At 43.7% G+C, this 22885-nt stretch overlaps 1 non-coding gene across 1 annotated transcript; it reads right to left on the bottom strand.

Moving 5' to 3' along the window:
• Positions 1 to 1972: 1972 nt before the first annotated feature.
• Positions 1973 to 2045, bottom strand: Trnav-uac (transfer RNA valine (anticodon UAC)). Its single transcript has one exon. It is a non-coding gene; the product is annotated as a tRNA-Val (tRNA).
• Positions 2046 to 22885: the final 20840 nt, after the last annotated feature.

Below are 22885 nucleotides of genomic sequence, written 5' to 3'. Positions count from 1 at the left end.
AAATGGACAGGGAGACAGGAGGAGAGATGGACTTGTGGTGAAGTCGCAGATAAAAGAAACAGTGAAAGATAGAATGGACAGGAATTTTATTTATTTATTTATTTATTTTCTTTATGTAAGAAGGGCACTATTAAGATGCCGGCCCCCGAATAGGGTCCAAAGCGGCTGTGAAAAACTGAAGGATAATTATCTTGAAACCTCCCTCTTGAAGGAGTTCAGGTCATAAGGAGGTGGAAATACAGAAGCAGGCAGGGAGTTCCAGACTTAACCAGAGAGTGGATAAATGATTGGGAATACTGGTTAACTCTTGCATTAGAGAGGAGGACAGAATAAGGGCGAGAGAAAGAAGAAAGTCTTGTACAACAAGGACGTGGGAGGAGGAGAGGCATGCAGTTAGCAAGACGAGAAGACCAGATACCATGAAATTAGCCATCTAGTTGAAATAAAGGAGGGAAAGAAAAAAAAGAAGCAAAGTTGTTGATGTTTTTGGCTAGGTGCCAGAAGTCACGAATGGAGCTAGATCTTGAAAGATTTTGACACTTTCTATTAATGAAGGAGTTTTTGGCTAGTTGGGGAACAAACTTGGCATGATGGCGGGCAGAAATATAGTGCATGAGATTCTGGTGATGGAAGGCTCAAACACCTTTTCTGAACTACCTCTCTATCATGTATAGCACGAACGCAGGCTGTATTAAACCAAGTTTTTAAATGTTTGAAGGTTTATGAAGTAATTATTGTTTCGGCAGGTGTCTACTGCCACCTCCTCACAGAATAACGAGAGAGGACTCGTGCATGCCTCTGACACCTGATACCTGGGAAAAGAGAAAAGGATGGAGAAAATAAGAGAGAGAGGAAGAGGAGGAGGACGAGGAAAAAGAAGGAAGGAGAGTTAAGGAAAAAGCTGTCTGTCAATATCTACCTTTCCTTATTGCTGGAAGTTAGCCTACGTTCAGTCTGTTCCCAAAAAGGGTGACCGCTCTAGTCCCTCAAACTATCTTCTCATTGTTTTATTTTTCTACTTCTCAAAAGTCTTTGAATCTCTCCTCAACAGGAAGATTCTTAAACATCTTTTACCTCACAACCTTCTATCTGATCGCCAGTATGGGGTTCCGTCAAGGCCGATCAAGGTGATCTTCTGGTTTTTCTTACTGAGTCTTGGTAATACTCTTTTAGAAATTTTAATGAAACTTTTTTCTTAGACATATCAAAAGCTTTTGATAGATTCTGGCGCAGAAAGCTTTAATTTCCAAACTAGCCTCCAACAGCTTCTATCGTTCTTTCTGTAACTTCATTTCAAGTTTCCTTTCTGACCGTTCTATTGCTGCTGTGGCAGACGATCACTGTTCTTCTCAGTCTATGAGGAGGTCTCTCTCTCTCTCTCTCTCTCTCTCTCTCTCTCTCTCTCTCTCTCTCTTCTCTCAGTGTTGACGAAACATCATCAGATAATGTTTTATTAAGTGTCTCCAGCACAAACCTCTTCCCCAGTACACTGTCGTGTCAATACCCACATCCTGCTCTGCCATTATTCAGAACCAAACCATCACCGTACACATGAAGAGTATTACATCTGGGAATCTCTATTATTTATTTCCAAAAAAATATATTTCTAAGTTCCCTGGGACGGTAGCCATCTTCCTGCCGCTCCAACCTTAAGAAATCTACAGTAACACAGTTTTCCTGCCATGGCTAAGTCTTGCGTGAGCTGGCAAGGAGGCACATTGACTATAATAGTGATGTGCTCGGTCATGACATCATACAGAATTCTTACATATTTTGATACATTTCTAGGATTCTCTTTTTCATTCAAAGGTAACAGTGCACAAGACAAATCATCACTTGCAATTCTCCTTATAGATCGAAAAGCAGCACCCATTGCAAGTCTCCTTATTCAGTGTTCAGTACTAGGCAAGTTTAACTCCATTCTCATTATCTGAACTCTAGTGTTTCTTTGACAGCCTTTAAATAAAAGGAATGCTCCCGCCAGGGCTCGAACCTGGGACCTTCTGCGTGTAAAGCAGACGTGATAACCACTACACTACGAGAGCTACAAATATATGGAATTTAACAACACCTGTTGTTCGCTTGTCTACGCAACCTGTGCATTACAAGTTAACATGGAGAAGATGCTTGTAGTGGTGGTAGTAGTAGTTATGGCAGTAGTGGCGGTGGTAGTGACGGTGGAAGTGATTGAAGGGTAATCAAGAATCAGCTAGGATTTGATTGCAGTAGTGAGGATGTTAAGTAGTCAATATAGTCAATTTTAATAAAAAATGCCCCGGGTGTGCGGAGGGTAGGTGAGTCCTGCCAAGGATACCCATCCTCTGGAGAATCACTCCAGCGCTCTTCCAAAGCAGCGACCAGAAGCACACCACCTTGACTTGCCAGCAAGCACAAGTGACCATGTACTTCGCAGTGCCCGCTTACCTCCAGCGCGAGGAACCCGCCACGAAGCGCAACAAGCGGCCCGCGTCGCCTGCCTCAGGCCGCACTGCCTGCCCCAAGAAGCAGAGGCGCGAGCGCTCCTACCAGGAGTGGTTCAGTGAGGTGAAGGAGAAGTTCGGCGGTGGAGAGAACCAGCGCGGCTGCTCTAAGGACACGCGGGCCAAGCGGAAGCTGCAGCTGGTGGGCGTGCCCCTGCTCCGGCGGCGTCAGGTGCGGGAGATGATCGGTCCCGTGCAACGGCCTCTGGCCGAGGGAAGCTACGGCTCTTGCTTCAAGACCGTGAGCCCGCGCACGCAGGAAGAACTGGTCATCAAGACCTTTAGCCGAGACAAGCTGCCGGAGCTCGTAAAGGAGGCCACCAGTCTCAGCAAGCTGCAGCTTCCCGGCGTGCAGCGTCTGGTGGGAGTCTGCGTGGAAACCCGCCAGCTGATTACTCCCTTCGCCGGCGTGACGCTCAAGGACTACATGCTGAGCAAGGCGCCCTCGTTTGCTGACGCCGTCAGCGTGCACCTGCAGATGTGCCGCACACTGCAGCGAATGCACCGGCAGGGCTACACGCACAATGACATCAAGGCGGACAACGTGTGCGTGTCCACCCAGAGCGGCAAGCCTGTGGCCACCGTGATCGACGTGGGTCTGGCGAGGCCGGTGGGCACCAAGGGACTCCTGAGCCAGGCGATCCCAGACACGGACAAGTTCCCCTGGATCGCGCCGGAGATCCTGAAGAAAACCCACCGCTGCTGCGAGGCGAGCGACGCCTTCGGCCTGGCCTACCTTCTGCAGGGACTAGGCCTCCTGTCGTGCCCCAGCAGCTGCCGCCGCGCCAGGTCCATCCTTATCAAGTGGGTGGTGCAGGCTCGCCGCCGCGATCCCGCCGAGCGGCCCCCGCTGGCGGCGGTGATCCAGATGCTGCGTGCACTGCACCGCGAGGCCGCCGCCACGCGCCCTGCCGGCAGCCGCTGAGTTCTTGCGGCGACGAGGCGCTTGTAGATGCGTCATTTGCGTAACACAGGAAGTCCTTGAGTTTCTTTCTTTTCTTTCTTTTTTTTTTTTGTTTTGCGTATTTGCCTTCAGTAATAAACGCGTGCGTTTATGTTGAGTTTGCCTAAATAGAAAGAAAAAAACTCGGAAAAGTAGTAAAAATAAAAGTTAAGTAAATTAATAAATAAAAAATAAATCAATAAAATAAGAAAACAATAATAAATAAAAAATAAACAATAAAAAAACAAATAAGAAAACAAAATAAATAAAAATACAAAAATAAATAATAAAGACAAAAATACTACGTTAAGTAACGTAAGTAAATCACGCGGCGAAGGGAGAAGAGAAGGCAGCGAGTGACAGTGTGCGGGTGAGAAAGGTCCTCCCGGTGATGGCAGGGGCGCGCAGGAGCGACTCAGGCGGCGAAGCGAGGCGGGGAGGAGAAAATAAATGTTTTTTTTCTTTTCTCGGACAACATGTCTTTCAATGGAGAATGTTTCTGACCAAAAGAACAAAATGAAATAAAAAATAAAATAAAATAAATAAATTAAACAAAAAAAGTTTTAAAAAATATGAAAAATAAGAAAAAAATATATAAAGTAAATAAATAATAAAAAAATAGATAGCAAAATATAAATAAAACAGTAAGAAATAGATGAATATAGAAATAGATAAGCTGATAGAATAATAGCCAGATAGATAGATAGATAGATAGATAGATAGATAGATAAATAAATAAATGGAGATAAATAATAAAAACAAATAAATTAATAAATAAACAAATAAACAAAAGTAAATAAATGCAAAAGTTAATGGATCAATAAATAAATATATGAATAAATAATTAAATGAATGAATAAATAAATAGATGAATAAATAAATAATAAATTAACGTAAAGCGATATGTGTAAATAATGAAATATAAAGTTCAGAAGAGGGAGAGGACGAGGACAGGGAGGGGATCGTAACGCTGGGGGAGGGGGATGGACAGTGGGGGTGAAAGACGGTGGTAAAGAGCAGAAGATGAAAGGCTGGGTGAAGATATGAAGGAAAGTCGTAGAGTGAAAAATGACGGAATAACTGTCATTGTTGAAAGATAATGTATATTTTGATATTAGCTTTGAGAGATTATGCTAATTCATAAATAAATAAAAGGTATGAGCAATGTCTGATCCTCATGTGAGTGTATGAACAGTATTAATTTTGAGAGGTTTGTGTGTCTAATGGTCTCGGTGATGCCTTTGATATAGTGTGGGTTGGTGTCTTGAACCAGGCGTGTTCCCTTCCCTGTTCGTGCTCGTGTATTGTGCTCGTGTACGTGAAGTCCTTGAGTGTGTGTATTAGTTTGTGTTTGGTTTGGTTTCCCCTTGCATATAGTGTTTTATTGATTGGGTCTAGTTTTGCGAGTGCATGTAGTTCTTTGGAATGTTTGGTGTATGGGTATTTTTCATTATAAACGAAGCGTGGTGCTTTGTTTTGTTGTCGTTGTAACGATAGTGATGTAGAGATTGCGTTTAGAGCATGTGGTGGTAAGTAAGTATTGGTAGTACGCACGCTTTGACAGGGTGTAGTCTGGTGTTAGTGTTTAGTGCATCGAATATTGTAATGGTGGTTAATACTATTTGTGCTTTGTTTGTGATGCCTTTTACGTGTTTTGAGTATCCGTGTGTGCCCAGTTTAAGCCCCAATATTTTAGCGTCTTCTGCGTATGGTGTGTTGTTCCCTCTATGGTGACTGGTTGCATCTTTTTCATTGTTATAGGAAGTAATGTGAATTTTTGTGTGTTTGTTTTGATTTTCCATTTGGTTTCGTAGTTATTGATGTTTTTTATTTCTCTTTCTATTCTCTTTACAAACATGTTTTTTGATTTACCTGCATATGTCATTTGTGTGATGTGGTCTGCGTATTGAATATTTGTGGTGTCTGTGAGTGGTGTTGCAATGTCGTGTGTGTATATAGTGCAGAGTGTGGGGGAGATACTACTCCCCTGTGGTACCCCACTGTCAGGTTGGAATGGCTGGCCGGTGTAGTTATTTAGTGATATGGATGGTGACCTATTGTCTAAGAAGCTACATAATATCTTGTTAAGGATGCTGGCTAATTTTATTTGATTAAGCTTATACTCGTACTTTAGCGCACTTAGCCACACCTTGTCAAACGCCCTTGAGACGTCCCTGAGTGCAACGCAACATTGTTTTTTGTGTGATACTTTTGAGATTGTTTCTGCTGTTGTTGCTATTGCCGTGTTTGTGGATCTTGCTGTTCTAAATCCATGCTGGGAGTCTGGTAGAATTTTATTGGATTCAAGGGATGTTCTTGTTCTTTTATGAAATATTTTCTCAAAAATAATTAATAAATAATAAAAAAAAATGTTCGGTAGTTAATTGCGTGAGTGGTTGGTTTGTTCTGTTTGGGGATGAGTGTGATTGCAGCGTGCTTGAAGGGTTGTGGAAAATAGCCCATGGAGAGAGCGATGTTTGTGTTTAGTCTGGTGAAGATCTCGAGGACGTTGTCTGGTAAGTTTAGTGATATGGTTTTGTTTATTTTTGTTCCACCAGGTGTGTTGTTTTTTGGCTGTTTTATTGTTTGCTTTATTTCTTGTGGTGTGACGTGGTGTGTGCTGTGGAATAGGTGTCGTTACTTGGATTGTCAGGGTTGCCTTGTTGATTGGGTGGTATTTGGGCTTTGTTATTGGTGATGTAATTATCAACTAGCAATTCTCTATCTTTATCATATTGCAGATTTTCTGTCGGGCTTATTCTAAAAAACATTGCTCCATGTCTCTAAATATTTGTTCTTTTTCTTCTACTCTGTATATTTCTTACTATCTTGTATTAGATATGGCTTTGTGCTAGTCTGGCTGCTTTTCAATGTCTTTACATTTTGCCGAAATTTCTTTGGTCCTTGTAAAGTGTGCTGAGTCCCTCAACCTTGTTTTCCCAGTTCTTTTTATTCTGTTCTTTACATTCCCTTGTTATATTTTGTTTGATTGTTTTGTAAGCCATGAATGTTGTGTGTGTCCAGCCATGTTGACAATGGTTTTTAATGGTTTTCAAGGGTATTTTTACTGCTCAGGTGATAGATTATCAATGTTTCCACATTATAAACAGGAAAAACACTCTTGATAACCTGGCTGATCATCTGTAAGGCCTTTGAGAATAGTCGTGTCTGTGGTGGTAGTGCTGGTGGTGATGATTGTGGTGGTGGTGATGGAGGCGGTGGTGGCGATGGTACCGGTGGTGGTCACGGTGATGGTAGTGATGGTTGTGGTAGTAGTGGTGATAGTGGCGGGGGTGGTGGTGGTGTTGGTGGTAGTGGTGGTGGTGGTAGTGATAATGGTAATGACTGCGGTGGTGGTGGTGGTGGTGGTAGTAATGGTGATGGTGGTAGTGGTGGTGGCGGTGAAACAGTCTGATACAATAGTGATGACGGAGGTGGAGGATGTACTGGCAAGGAGAGGAAGAACACCAGTGGACAGTGGTGGCGGTGGTGGTGGTAGTGGCGGCAACACGGAAGGAAGGAAGGAGTGGTAACAGATGTGGCAGTAATATAAGATACGAAGGTGTCGAAGTTTATGGGATCCCTGACTGCAGTGTTAATGTGAAAGATTCTGGAAACACCGGTAATATGGTACAATGCTCGGACAGTGATGCACTGAGTCCCGCACTAAGCACCAATATTAGTAGGTGGCGGAGAGACGCGCAGCCATGCCACCTGCAGCCGCCAACACTAACACGCAAACCAATTTTCAGACTCCTGGGCACCAAAACCTCCCTTTCTGAGCACAATTCCCTTCAGTTTATGAGAATAAAGAGACTCAATAGTTATAAGTGTATCATCACTGTGATGATAGTTAACGGAAGAGGTGATTACCTAAGTTTTTGTTTTTAACGGCACATCTTTACTGTGTAGCTATTTGGTGTCTATTGTATGTAATACCTGTTCATTTATTTGTATAAATACATGTTCTTGGTGGTATACTATATAATCCACATGTACAATGATGGTTAGTTGTGGTTTATCACGCGTGTCGCTGCGCATTTGTCTTGTTGGTTGGAGGGAGAGGTGGTCATGCGGGGCTGGACTAGCAGGCCAGACAGTAGTGGTGGGCAGTAACCGATAACTTAGGTATTCACGGAATCGATTCCTTGTTCCGGAACTGGTTCCGCGGAGAATCATGTAGAGCGCGCGTGGCCGGCACCAGAGACTTGGAGCCGCTAGCGCACGGGGTGAATACCAGTCTTGGAGCCGCCAACTCGCTGCTCAGACGGTTACCAGGCGGAGCCGGTTTCGGAATCGGTTCCGTAGGGAATCGTTTAGAGAGCGCGTTGTAAGTACCAAGTCTTGGAGCCGCCAGCGCGCTGCTCAGACGGTTACCACTAGTGTATAGCGGTTCCAGGACTCATCTAGAATACTGGCAGAGATTCTCTTTAGACAGACACATCAGTTTTCCCCAGATAGCAGAGAGTGTGTGTCACGTGGTCATGCTCTATATATCTTTCCATCATGTAGTGTGTAGAATTCCATCTAGTTTCTACATCCTGAATAAGTTTTTTTTTGAAGGCTGCTTGTGTTGCTCTTGTACCTGCATGAGCTTACCAGAAGCCTTCACGCTGTTATGGAGAAAATTTACAATAGTCTTTATTTTTTCTTTTAGCTTCTGGACATCCTCAGTGTTGTTAATGGAGTCCTGAACAACTAGATTCAAAGTGTGTGCAAAGCACGGGGTGTGGCGAACATTCACTTATTTTATTGGTGCAATCACGTTAGCAGCATTGTCAGTCACAACTGAGTGAATTTTATCTAAAATGTTCCATTTATTGTAGACAAGTCTTATCTCTTCTGCAATATTATCTGCTGTATGGGACTTAGCCATAGCATCAGTATCAAGCACAGCAGACATGAGGACCCACTCTGGGGATATGTAGTGAGCTGTCACGGTGATGAATGCTTTTGTTTGTCGGGATGTCCATAATATGTCTGTTGTTGAAGCAACACGCTTAGCTTTCTCCACCTCTTGACGGACTCTCTCTACCTCTCTATTGTAAACAGAAGGTAAGAGAGGCCTACCTATCTCTGTGCGGCTTGGCAAGTCATATCTGGAATTGAGTCCATTTACTAATCTCTTGAACCCCTTGTCTTCAACAACACATAGTGGTTGTAAGTCTTCCGCTATCATCCTGACAACCAGAGCGTCAAGTTCTTTCTTTTCATTGGAGTCATTCTTATAGGGATAAGCCCTAGTGATGGCCTCGATCAGTGTTGGTTGAGCACAGGTGGATGGTCTGGGGTGTTTGGCAGCAATTTCCATATCTGCATCCTCCTTGAACTCCGCACATTCAGTGGGATGTCTGGTGCGCAGGTGTTTCATCATGTTCGATGTACTTCCACTGTACTTCAGCTTATCTTTACACTCCAAGCATACAACGACGTCAGACGACGCCTGTTCCATGTACGTCCACACTGGAGCTGTTCTATTCCGCTTGGATGTCACTGTTTTATGTGAAATTTAGGCTTAATAAGTGAGATGTACACTCCGTTCTCTATGCTCTGACGCTGCAAAGTAGGTACAAACTCAATATGTCCACCTTCAGCACGCTGCCTTTGAAAAAGACTTGGTGCCTGTAAAAATATTACGTTATAATGTGAGAGAGGAAGGGTTGGAGTACAACGTGCAAGTAAGCTATTTTGAGTATCAGAAAAAATAAGGTCTTTATTTATTCATGAGGATGATGGTCACAAATTCTCTCTCTCTTAGACAGTTTTAGCTCTTATGAGCAAGTCTTTTTTTCTTTATGTGGGATAGTAAAGTGGGGAGAAAGAAGGAACATGGGGTGGAAGAATAGTTTGGTGAAAGATGAAATATAGTGTGAGATGTAAAAGGTGGCGGGCTAACCGTCTTGCTGTTCATATTGTATGTTAATGCACATGTTAATAATGTGATGTTTGGTGCCTCATAATTCAGTCTGGTTGTTATATGTAAGTGATTTTCCAATTGTTTTCCTGCAGGAAGGGAAATAATTGTTCTTGAAACTAAAGATTTTGGTTATTTCTCTTGTACCTACTGGCTTTATGTATAATTTCATGCATTGTGTGAGTGTGTGTGTGTGTGTGTGTGTGTGTGTGTGTGTGTGTGTGTGTGTGTGTGTGTGTGTGTGTGTGTGTGTGTGTGTGTCTATGTTTTGCTCGTGTATGAAGGTGGTTGGTGGTCTTTTTCTAATTGTAGGTGAGGTTTCTTGAGCCAGCTGTGTACTGCATTGTTGTCATCAGAGATGGTTGTTCAGTATAGTTCGTCCTGTAGTGTTAATTAATTTTCCTTTGATCTTATTTCCTGTATTATGTAATGTTATATTTATTGGGTTTATGTTAGATGCAAGGTGTAGTTCCTCTGTAGTTTTGCTGTGAACCGAAGTGCTTGGTTTTGGATTCTTTGCAATGACAGGGTGGCCGTCTTGGATAGTGCACATAGTGGGTATGGCGGGTACCTGATGACTGGAAGGACACAGGCTTTTATGAGATGAATTAGTTTATAGAATCTCCTGAGTGATGTTAGTGCTGCTTTTGCTGATCGTTTGATGTGTTCATTGTGGTTGATGTTCATTCCTAGGATTTTTCCTTTGGTTGTGTGTGGTGTGACTGTTCCGTTAATTGTTGTAGGGTGTGTCTTTCTTATTGCAAGAGGGATAACTGTGAATTTTGATGTGTTTGTTTTTAATTTTCCATTTTTCCTCAAAATCATTTACCTTCGTGACTTCTCTTTCTATTTTTTTGGCCAGCGTTTTCTTTGATTTACCGGGCTGTGTTATTATCTGAGTGATGTCATCTGCATACATTGGTACATTGGTACAGCCGTGTGATGGGGAAGGGAGGTCGTATGTGTAAAGGGAATATAGGGTGGAGGATATTGAATTTCCTTGAGGTACACCACTTCCTATGGTAGTTTGGTAAATATATGCGGGCATTTCTGTTGTCCAGGAAACTGCAAAGTATTTTGGAGAAAACTGAAGGGAGACCAGTATTGTTAATTTTATATTTGAGTCCATTGTGCCAGACTTTATTGAAGGCTTTTGAGACATCACGGAGGACTATGAAACATTGTTGTTTATTTTCTAATGTGTTTGCTATTTTTTCAGTTATGATGGCGAGTGTGGCGTCTGTGCTGCGGTTGGCCCGGAACCCATGCTGTGATGGCGATAGGATACTGTTGTATTCGAGGTAAGTCCTATGTCTTTTGTTTATTATTTTTTGTAGAGTTTTTCCTGGTACTTCTAGTAATGAGATAGGTCTGAAGTTGTGAGGATCTGTAGTTGTTTTGTTTGGTTAGGGGATCAGCTTTATTAATGCGCCTTTAAAGTGTTGGGAAGAATATCCAACTGAGTAGGTGTGGTTGAAAACTTGAGTGAGTGTTTTAATAGCAGACTCTGGTAAGTTGGTAAGTATGGTTTTGTTTATGTTGCTATGCCCCGGTGTGCTGTTTTTGAAAGTTTTACTTGTGTTGGTGACTTCCTGGGTTGTAGTTGTGGATGTAGTGTATTCCTGGTGAGGTCCGATGCTTCGTATGGGGAGATTGTGTTGATGTTATTTGTGATGCATCTGTTTACCTCGTTTTCCTTTTCCTTGTCAAATAGGGTGTTTTCTGAAGGGCTAATGGTAAGTGTATTTTCTCAAATGTTTCTAAATATTGTTTCTTTTTCTTGAATGTCGTAAACTTTGCTGTTGTTGGATATTAGGCACGGTGATGTGGGTGTTTTGTTTTCTTTCACTCTCTTAATTCTGTTGCAAAAATTTTGTTGGTTTTGTAGACGTCTATTAATCCTTTTATAGTGTCCTCCCAGTTCTTGTTATGTTGTGTTTTACATTCCAGCATTAGGTTTGTTTTAAGGGTGGTGTAAGTAGTGTACCTTTCGTAGTCCCAGCCGATTATTGAAGCTGTTTGAAGGTATTGTTTTATCACCCACTGTATGTGTTTCATTGCTGGATTAGTCATTGAATTTAGAATGGTTTTGTAGTTTTTCATTGGGATGTGGTGTTTGAGGGCTTCGAGTATGATGTCATAGCAGAGTTTGATTTGTATATCTATTTCTTCTTTGTTTAGATGGTTGGTTGTTAATGGCTTCATATGTTGATCTGCATGTGTTCTGAATTTGCCCCAGTGGGCTGCCTTGTAATGAGGGTATGGTGGTGAGGGGATTCGTATTGGAAGTGTAGTGATTGTAAGTATTATTGGTAGGTGGTCGGAGGCAGTGGTGGGTCCTTGTTTTATGGTGTAATTATGGTAAGTATGTGAGTTTGCCAGTATTATATCTAGTGTTGTTTGCGTATTGTGTGCTATGTGTGTTGGGAAGTTTGGGCCAAGGTGCATCAGTTTGTTTCTACTGATTAACATTTCTAGCCCTTTTCCAGCTGTGTTGGTGTTGTGTGTTCCTATGCAAGGGTGTTTTGCATTTAAATCGCCCAGTATATATGTGGGTGAGTTGTCTGAGGCTAAGCGGTGGAAGTCTGTGATTGGTAGGTGTGGTCTCCGGAAGGCATGTTGTGGCAGCCCGTGCTAGTTTCTATTGTAACTTGTAGTACATCTGTGTCGAAATCATCGGTAATTTTATGTTTTATATTTGATTGAACTAAAATTGCACTTCCGTCATGTAATTCTCCTTTAGTGTTGATTGTATGAGTAGTGTAGTTGTGTATGTGTATCGTGTTATTGTGTGAGGTGCCATGACTGTTTATTAGAATTATATCTGCTTCAGTTCCATTGTATGTGTTGGTAAGTATGTGTCTATATGGGGACCAGTGTGCGACATTGTGTTGTATTATTGTTAATGAGTCCATTATGTGTGACGTGAAGGTTGTCTTTGTAAGAGTGTTTTATGGGCAACGGCGTATGTTTTCGTGTATCATGCTTTATTTGGAGAAGTGTCTGTGTCCTTGCTTGTGTTTGGTGACTTTATAGTGAGGAGGGGTGAGGTCTTGGTGAAGGCCGTTGTGTATTTCATTGAGCTGCGTGTCTTCTGCTGTGCACCAACCGTTAGTAAGGTCAATATCGTTGTTTTGTAGGTAGAGTAACATTTCTTGCTCGTTGTATGCAGCGTATGTGTACCTCCACTTGTACATGCCGGTGTGTGTCCCTATCTTAATACTCCTCAGACTAAGTGTTGTTCCTTTTGGCCATCCTTCACTTTTGCGTGTTATAATTTGTAAACCAATTGCGTGTCCTGGTATTTTCTTAAGTGGTGGCATTTCAGTTCCTTCTTGTGTGGTATTCTGGTCCACTTGGGTGTGTTGTGCAGTGTTTGGTGTTTCCTGTGAGTGTGTGTTCATGTTTGTTTGTGTGTTTTCTTGTGGTACTGGAGTTTGCTTTTCATTTGTGAGGTTCAGGGTTTGCTTGGATGGAGGATTGTCCGGTAGGATGACTGGAGGAAGGTTGTTGAGTTTGAGGGCTCTGTTTAGATCATCACTGTAAGATCCGGGATTTATAGAATTGATTAGGTGTGCACGCATCATGCATGCCATTATCTTTGTTGCAGTTTCTTCCTCAATTACTGGAGTAGATGTTGGGAAGGTGAGGGTTGACGTGTTTGTTTTGCCTGCGGCTGCACTGCTGTGTGTTTTCGTACTGCTATCTTTCTTTTGTTGTCTCTTTTCTTCCATTGCTTTTTTTCCAATGAGGGAACTTGTTGGCGAGTGTTCTGTGCTCCCCGTGGCAAATTGAATCACTTTTTGTTCCTGCTAGCATTACAATCTTTCCATGTATGGTCATTTGAGCTGCATTCCGAGCATACTTTAAATTCTTGTGGTTTTGAGCATTTTGATGTAGGATGTTCTTCTATTGCGTAGCATTTGAGGCATGCTTGTATGGGAATGTATTCTTCTAGTTTTATTGAGTTAGGAGGAATGCTCATGTGGAAACCCAGAATGCCATTCTCAGTAGCTTTCTTTGCTGCAGCTGTTTCCTTGAAGGTTATTTTAAGTATCTTAGTTCTGGGGATCTTGAAAGTCGTTTCTATGCCTTCCTTCAACCATTGGTTCTCGGATAATAGTTCTTCCTCAGTCTCTTTCTCAGTATAGTTGAAGATGTATTCATCGGTGTTGAAGATGAGTGCCGTCCTCTTTGCTCTGAGTTCCGGGGGAAGGACTGGATGGAACCTGTGGGTGCTGAGGACGTTATGGGCCTTCTGTTGGAAAATCTTGTGTACATCTTCGGCTGATCTTGTTAGAACTATGAATCCATCTTGGACAGTGATGATTGTTGTGGCATGTATTACATTTTCAGAGAGAGTTCTTAGAAGGAGTATTCTTTGCTCGGGGCTTGTGTCATCACTTTTTACTTTCACTCTTGCCATTTTTCATTTTTTGTGGGTGCGTTGGTCGAGTAGCGGAGGTTGCCGTAAACACCTACTGGGGGCCGAAGCCCGACTTACAACCCAGCCAATGATAGTACACAGAAGGAGCCTACCTGTGCAGGGCAATATATTGGTCCAGTTTCTAAAAACTGTCGAAACCAACTCACCTTGCGCCTACACCTGTCCAAGACTTTTACCCTACCCTTCCAATGGGTTGAAGGCAGCCTCACTAAAGTTCCTAAGTTCCTCCTTTGCAAGCCGTGGGGTTCACCTTGGCCCACTGGACGACTCTGAGGGTGAAAAGGAAATATAGTAGGAGGTGTAAAAGGGCACTGCACAAGGGCGAGCACTCTGCCAAGTGGGAGAGCCCCGGTACACAGGTGCAGACAAGCGCTGTCAGTCTGTCAGAGCGAAGACCTTACCCAGCTTGCTGTGCCACGGCATGGTGAGCAAGTCTCCGGCCGCGCACTACTATTTATACCCTGTCATGACGTCACAAGACATCTACCAATCAGAGTGTTAAGAAACTATTACGCATATGGTAACACTAAATCGGTGCATACCATTGGCCATCATGAGCGAAATATTTTCATATCATTCATGCGATTTCTTTGAATACTGAATGAAGGGACGCTTTTCATGTATCATTCCTTTACACTCCATTTCGTTCATTTGTAGATACCATTTGCAAAACTTCCTGAATAATATTCATGATTACATATTCTAAACATTGCATAACTGTTTGTGATTTGTAAGTCACAAGCATAAGCCATCAGTACTCACGAGGAACCGTTGAGGCGGAACCGGTTCCAAGACTCGGAACCGATTCCAAGCAAGGCTTAGCGGAACCGTTGGAACTGATTCCGGAACCGTTTGCCGCCCAGCCCTAGCTTGCAGACCGCCAGTCAGTCCTGCTTTGGCTGCCTTGAGAAGACACATCACAAGAGGTGAAATGGCATCAAGAGGCTGCAATCATTTTCCAGATGCATTCTGCTCCATATGTGGTCAATTCATCAAGACAAGAGCAAAGAAGTTCTCTGTAACAGCATCTATAAAAATGGTGAAATTTAGATATTTTGGGGCAAAAAATAATTCTAAAAGCCACAAAAGCAAAGTTTGACAGGAATAATGAACATCTTTTATTTATTATTTTTTTTTTGCAATGAAAAGAGTTGGAAAATAACACTTGCTTGTCAAAGACAAAAAATCGTGTTACACAGTGTTATTTTTTGATTCATGAAGGTTCAAGGATTTCGCAACAATTTTTCCAGCTGTTTCTTGCAGTGTAATTTGAAAAACCTGTCTTGAAATATTTATTGCAGTCCATTTTATCAATGCCTCTGATGATTTTAAACACCTGCATTAAGGCACCTCTTAGTCTTTTTTGTATTAATGGCAATATATTTAATTGTTTAGGACGCTCTATGTATGATTCGTTTGTTAGGTTGATATATGTTTTGTTACTCTACGCTGAACTCGTTCTAATTTATGAATGCCTTTCTGGCAATTGGAGCACCATGCTTGAACGCAATATTCCAAAAGGGGACGAACTCAAGAGTTATACAGAGTGACAATTGTATCTTGAGATTTATATTCAAAAGATCTGCCAATTACCCTAATTATTTTATTCACTTTCTCTATGACTTCTGAACATTGTTGGCAAGGTTTTAGGCTGCTTGATATTGTCACTCCTAAATCAGTTTCGCTGTTTACACTTTTAACCAGCACAGTGTTGTGCATTGTCAGGGGTAGGGGTCTTGGCAGGTTGCTTGCTTTTCGCCTGTTTTTTTTTTCTTTTTAATTTATCCTGTAAAATGAGAAAACAAACAACAAATCGTGTCACACATGTATTATTGCCACGCCCTGAATGGGTGTGTGGCGACCGTACCATTTTGATTCATGGATTTTTTTTCCCCTCATGATGTCAGACTAGGGATGCAGAATTTTGTTTTTATATTTTTAAAGCTTTTATTCTCAGCTTTACATGTGCAAAAAGTAAGTACTTCTTTGCATTACAAATTACAAATACCTCTAAGTAAACAAGAATTGGACGCTCAAGTAAGTAAATGGTTGGATGTGCGTGTGGCAACACTCACGTCTCAGGGCCTTGGTTACGACACCCGCAGTTCTCAAAGAAAAGAACATGCTATGAATTTTAAGAGTTTCAGTTTTCCTTTCTGATTACTGTGACGTGTGGTTTCCTATTTCTTATGCCTTACTGGTTATAGATTTGAGAAGTAATTTATTAGGAGAATGTGACTCACTTTGTTATGTAATGGTTGTTTGGGAAAGAGAGCAGCCCGCCCTGTGTAGCCAACTCCGCAACATTTATAACAAAAATCTTTATCCCTCTCCAATACCGTAGCTTTCAATTTCACTTTATTGCTTTCATATATGGATGTTGACATAGGCATCGAAAAAAAAAAAAATAATTCCCTAATATGTCTCAATTCCTACAGGAGTATTCAGTCCATAATAAATTCGTATGTAAATGAAAACATTCACTCCTGACTTGTCAAAATACTCTTTGTTACTGTCAGTGACAAGTCTTACACCTACAAACAAAACTGAAGGCCGTAATAAGGCTCAAAAACGTATTTATAAGTACTTTATACGTAAAAATCGTATTTATACGTATTAAACACTTGTCGAAGAGGCACGCATGTATACGTACAAAACCCTGCACGGGTTAATGAACAAGTCACGAGCACACAGCAAACACCAATATGGACCCTCGTTTCAAACTCCCATGAGAAATTACAATATAATAATTATATATGTATATATAAGCACAGCCTTTGCTCCTTTAAAGAACATTTCAGTCCCTCGCCCCTGAGTACTGTTTTGTATATAATTCTTAGTGTAAACTCTTTTCTTAACCTAATGACCTTCATCCAAGGAATGTCCTTGATTCACTGTCCTTCACCAAGACTGCTTTCTCAATCTTCCGTCCTTAATTCAGGCTATTTTCTTAATCTGCTCTCCTTAATCCAGACAATTATTTCATCCAGTATCTTTAATGCAGACTATTTATCTGGTGCAGTGTCCTGAATCCCCAATATTTCCTTAATCTGACATCCCGTAATCCAGACAGTTTATTTAATCCACTATCCTTAATGCAGACTTTTCGTAACGTACTATCCTTAATCCATACTATTTTCGTAATTTAACACCCTTAATACAGACTGTTTGCTTTATCCAATATCCTTAATCCAGACTGCTTTCTTAATTCACTATCCTTAGTCCTTAAATTGCGGACAGAAATAGACATCCTAATACAAGGCGAAAATCTAAATGCAAAAGTATACAGTGTAATGAATGACAAGACGGTGATGTGAAATGTTGCAGCACATGAAAGTGGTACATTGTGTATTACAGCAAACTTAACAAACTCCAAAAAGCACGCCAAGATTTACTTGCCGTAGGGTGATGGCTCCGGCCAGGAGAAAGCTCTCTCTCTCTCTCTCTCTCTCTCTCTCTCTCTCTCTCTCTCTCTCTCTCTCTCTCTCTCTCTCTCTCTCTCTCTCTCTCTTTCTCTCTCCCACAATCTCTCTCTCTCTCTCTCTCTCTCTCTCTCTCTCTCTCTCTCTCTCTCTCTCTCTCCCCACAATCTCTCTCTCTCTCTCTCTCTCTCTCTCTCTCTCTCTCTCTCTCTCTCTCTCTCTCTCTCCCCACAATCTCTCTCTCTCTCTCTCTCTCTCTCTCTCTCTCTCTCTCTCTCTCTCTCTCTCTCTCTCTCTCTCTCTCTCTCTCTCTCTCTCTCTTTCTGAGTGAAACACGCAAGAAAACAAAACAAAAAGAGAAAGCAGTAACCATGGTCATTCGATGGGAAGGCAGGGAAGGGGAAGAGAAGATAAGAGGAGAGAAATTAAGAGGAGAAAAGAAGAGACTAGAGTAGAGTAGAGTAGAATACAGGAGAGGAGAGGAGAGGAGAGAAGAGAGTAGAGAAGAGGAGAGGAGAAGAGAAGAGAGAGGAGAGGGGAGAAGAGAAGAGAAGAGAAGAGAGTAGAGGAGAGGAAAGGAGAGAAAACAGGAGAGAAGAGGAAAGAGGTGAGAGGAGAGGAGAGAGGAGGGGAGAGGAGAGAGAGGAGATGAGAAAGTAGAGGAGAAAGGAGAGGAGAGGAGAGGAGAGGAGAGGTGTGAGAAGAGGAGAGGAGAGGAGAGGAGAGTGGAGAAGAGAAGAGAGAGGAGAGGAGAGAGAAGAGGAGAGGAGGAAAGGAGAGGAGAGGAAAAAGGAGAGGAGAGGGGAGAAGAGCAGAGATAGAAAATGTAAGTTAATAGGAAGGCAAGGAAGGGGAAGAGAAGATAAGAGAAGAGAAGTTAAGAGGAGAGAAGTTGAGAGGAGAAAAGTTAATAGGAGAGGAGAGAAGAAGAGAGGAGGAGAGGAGAGGAGAGGAAATAAGAGGAGAGCAGAGCAGAGAAGAGAAGAGAGGACAGGAGGGGAAAGAAGAAAAGAGAAGAGAAGACAAGAGAGAGAAAAGAGGAGAGGAGAGAAAAGAGAAGAGATGAGAGGTGAGGAGAAAAGAGAGGACAGGAGAGAAGAGGAGAGGAAAGGAGAAAGTAGAGGTGAGGAGAGGAGAGGAGAAAGGAGAGGAGAGGAGAGTGGAGAGGAGAGGAGAGAGGAGAGGAGAGGAGAGTGGAGAGGAGAGGAGAGTGGAGAGGAGAGGAGATACGAGAGGAGAGGAGAGAAAATAGAAAAGAGAGGGGAGGAGGAGAGAGGAGAGGAGAGAGCGACAGCCAGAGCCAGAGCGAGGGAGAGCTTCCTCCTGTCCAGTCATCATTGAACCGTACAAGTGAAATTTTAGCGCGCTTTTTGAGTTCGTAGTGTTGCCGCAATATTTTCTGTACCACTTTCATGTGCTGCAGTGTTTCACATCACAATCTCCTCATTCATTATATACTTTTACATTTAGATTTTCGCCTTGCATTGTGATGTGCACTTTTTGTCCGCAGTTTAAATGTTAATCGAGACTACTTTCTTAATCCATTATCCTTAATCCAGACTGTTCTTAATCCTCTGTCGTTAATCCCGGGTATTTTTAATTCTCTATTCTTAATCCAGAGTATTTTCTTAATCTACTATTCTTAATACCGACTATTTTCTTAATTCAGTGTCCTTAATTGAGACTTTTCTTAATCCACTATCCTTAATTCTGACTATTTTCTTAATCAGTATCCTTAATCCAGACTTTTGCTCAATTTACTATCCATATTCTGAATTTCTTGACTCCACTATCATTGTTACAGTCTGTTTTCCTGATCCACTATCCTTAATCCATTTCTTCATTTAACATCCTTAATCCGGAACAATTTGCCTAGTGTCCTTAATCCAGACTGTTTCTGTACTCAGTTCACTACTCTTATTTTCTTTTTGTGAGCTACATTTGAGCAGGCTTTTTATTCATTTATTTCATCCCTCTGCTGATCTCCATGATACATTACAAAAAAATGAATGCAGAGGGGACGTAGGGAAGGTTGGCCCGCTCAGTGAGGGAAGATGTCGAGGCGGAATTGTTTTCTGTTGATCTTCTGTTGAGGTCATGGTCGAATCAACATAATCTATGGCTGCTCGTAATTGACAGAGCAGTGCTCGTATTCTTCTTGGCCTGAGTGTCATGTTCCTCCTTGTCCTGCCTCTTCTTCTTAACCTGCATGTCATGTTTCTCCTGCCTCTTCTTCTTAGCCTGGGTGTCATGTTCCTCCTTATCATAAAGGGATTCTTTGACGTCTTATCTGTTTGTTTGTTTATGTTTTCTTCTTTTTTTATGGATATTATTTATTTGTTTGAAGGTAGTGATACTCCTACCGCTTGTCACGCAATGATTTTTGTCTCAGCTTCTTCCTAAGCAGTAAAATCTCAGTGTGATTTGTGTGTGCTTCTTCATTGTCTTCAACATCCATCACAACATCCTCTTCCTTGTCCTATGGCAGAATCTCCTGGTCCTCGACGCCTCAAGGCTTGTTCACCTGCATCTCAACTGGTCCCATAATGCTGTGTCGCGTCCTGGCTGCTCCAAGCCTGGTATTGATGTCTCTGCCGAGGCCTCTGCTCACACCCCTCCCAAGGCGTGCCTATTCGTGCCTCTGCCTAGCCCATCGCGGATGCCTGGCCGTGCCTGCCACGCAGTCCTCCTTGGTTGCTTCTCTGATTTTGTTTGACATAAGACCACGTCTTATAGCCTTGCTGATCTCGATGCTGGATGCCCTCCGCAGGCCTCTGGTAATACTGTTTCCAATAATCCTGCTGACCGTGAAGGTGACGTGCCTCCTCAGGCCTCTGGTTGCACCACTCCCAATGCTCAATAGAACTGTGGCAATAACAGCCGTGGTGAATCGTGTGGTGACGTTGTTGTTGTTGAGGAGTGTGGTGATACACTCTCCCGTATCCCTGCTGATGACTGTGGTGCCTGGTTTTTGACCCTTCGTGCCATGGGTACTGGTTGTTTTGTTGAAGCGTTAGGCGAGACACCGCATGATGCTCCTGCTGAGCAGCGAGTTGAGAACTCTGTTGATACTTGTTATGACGCCCCTGCTGAGGCAGCCGGTGACCTTGGTGCTGGGGTGCGCCCTGACGGCTGTAATGAAGCAGGCCGTCCGGGAGGCATCGCGAGGGAGCGCTGTATCCCAGCAGCAACTGGCCCAGCAAAGAGCACGGCGTGGTGTACCGGCCTGGGGCGTGTGCGGCGGGCGCCAGCACCAGGTACGCGTGCTGGAAGGCCCTTCGCGCCTCCCAGACACGGAAGGACGATCGGCCCAGATCATTGCCGGGTGTCAATGGGTCCTGGATACACAGATCTGCCCGGCGGTGGCCGCCGGGCATGACGGTGGGGACGTCTTCTTTGCGCAGGTAGCGGCCGCCCTCCAGCACGCTGATGCCCGTCGTGGCGTATGAATATTGATGTCCATAAAAATAAAAGAACCTCAAAAGCACCATAGCAGGGTCTTTTCGTTCCTCAGGCGGGACCTGCAGCTGCAGGAGGCTGGTGGCCATGAGCGTGACGGCGTAGGAGGAGACGCCTCCTGTGAAAACTTGGCCAAGGTTTAATTGTTTCAGATAATATCTCACGAACAAAACCACAGGCGTCAATGTGTTAAACTGCTTTTTGAAGTCTGCCACCAGCACCGCGGCGCGCACAGCCGCCTCGCCGCCGAGAGACACGTCCACCTCCACTCCGGTCTGCTGATGGACAAATTTAACCAGAGGGACAGTGGCATTCTCAAGAACCTTGAGTGAGGCAGGCAGTGCCACGCCCTGCTGCAGGAGGGCGTCCCTCAGGACCAACAGAGGCGGCGGCGAGGGTGGCCACTGTCCCATCAGCGTGAGGTCGACGTCGCTGTCTGGCAAGTACAGGCCGTTAGCCAGGCTGCCCGTGACCTGGACTTGTGCCGCGGGCCACAGCGCACCAACCGCGCCCCTCACGTCTTCCACCGGGCGCATCCTGCGCCGGGACTCCGCCTCGGTTCCTCCCGCCCAGCGATGGAAGTCCAGGACTTCTTGGCGAAGAGCCTGCAGGGAGCCGTTGTAGGAAGGCGGCGGATACTGCCATGGCGGAGGCGGGTATGTCATTGCAGGCTGTGTGATTGGTGCAGCGTGGTGGTGTGGCTGGTGTGTCAGGTGGTGATCTATGGCGGCGACTGGGGACCTGTTCACGTCTTCCTCGATGTGTTCTTCCACCTCAGTAACCGCTGATTTATGTTGCTCCTCAGCAGCAGGCTCCTCCTTGAGAGTGTCGCCAACAGGGAAACAAGAGTCGTTGTTGTTGTTCTTTGCTTCTACAGTTTGTTCCTGCAAATTTTGTTGAGCCTCCAGACTTTCGTTTTCCCGCGACTGCTCCTGAATTGTACACGCCGCGTCAGACGCTTCCACTATTGTCACTTTCCTTTCCTCATCAATGTCTTGGTTTTCTACGTCTTTCTGCCCTAGCTGCTGTTCATCCTCTATTTCCATGCCCTCCTCTTTTTCCATCATCGTCACTTTCTCTTCCTCGCCAGTGTGCTGTTCCTCCTCACCTTTCTGTTCCCGCGTCCAATCTAGGAGGATCGTCCTGGCCTGTTTCTCTTCCATTATATTACTTTCCTCTTCCTCATCGCTGTGGTCAGCCGTCAGAGTCGTCTGATTCCCTGCCTCCTTTGGCTCTGTGGATAGCACTTCATGCTCTTCCACTGCCCACGCCTCCTCTTGCTGTTGTTCCAGCATCAGTTCCGGCACTACTGGCACTGCCTCCTCGTCCTCCACTAACGTCACGCTCTCTTCTTCATCCCTGTGGTGTTCTGCACCCTCTCGTTCCACACCAGTGACTGGTTCTTTTCCAGTGATAGTTGGCAATGTCACATTGACGGTGGTTGGTACCTCTTCAGGGAGTGGAGGCACCTCTGCACGGGAGGACTCTTTAATCGTGCAAGTACTTTGGTTATTGCAGTGATTAACATTATTCTGAAACTTTTTGTTTTTCTTCCTACGACGGCGACGAGTTCTTTTTGCTTTGTGAGTTTGTTCTTCGTGTGTCGCGGACTTCTCTTCCGTGCCCGTCTGTTCCTTAACTGATGAATGACCGTCAGACACTTTCACTTCCTCGACAACATCATGATTTTCTTCGTCTTTCTCCTCCAGCATCTGTTCATTCCCTGTTTCCATCTCTTGTTCTTCCATCATCGTCACTTTCTCTTCCTCGCAAATGTTTTCCTCGTCACGCTCCTGTTCCAGCGCCCGCTCTTGGAGGGTCGTCTTTGCCTCTTCCTCCTCCATCATATTCGTTTCTTTTTCTTCATTATTTTGAGTCTTTTTCTTGTTTTTCTTCCTTCGATGGCGCCGAGTTCTTTTTGCATTCTTCTGAGTTTGCTTTTCGCATGTTATGAATTTCTCTTCCGTGGAGTGGTTTCCCGGCACCTTGCCTGTCTGTTTACCTTCATTCTGAGGGACAGTGGTGCATTGCGCTTTCAGTTGATCGTTCAAGTGATTCAGGTTGCTGTTCTTCTCCTGTTCCTCCTCAACAGCCTCGTTCCGTTCATTGTGTTTCGTTTTCATGATGTTATTGAGGGGCTTGCTCTTCTCCAGTTTCTTATTTATAGACTCATTCTGTTCACCAGTGCACGCAAAGTTGTTTTTCAACACCACGCCTACG

This window comes from Scylla paramamosain, chromosome 18, assembly GCF_035594125.1.
Source record: "Scylla paramamosain isolate STU-SP2022 chromosome 18, ASM3559412v1, whole genome shotgun sequence".
Taxonomy (NCBI): domain Eukaryota; kingdom Metazoa; phylum Arthropoda; class Malacostraca; order Decapoda; family Portunidae; genus Scylla; species Scylla paramamosain.
The sequence above is the reverse complement of the archived record's forward strand: the minus strand, read 5'-3'. Positions and strand labels throughout refer to the sequence as shown.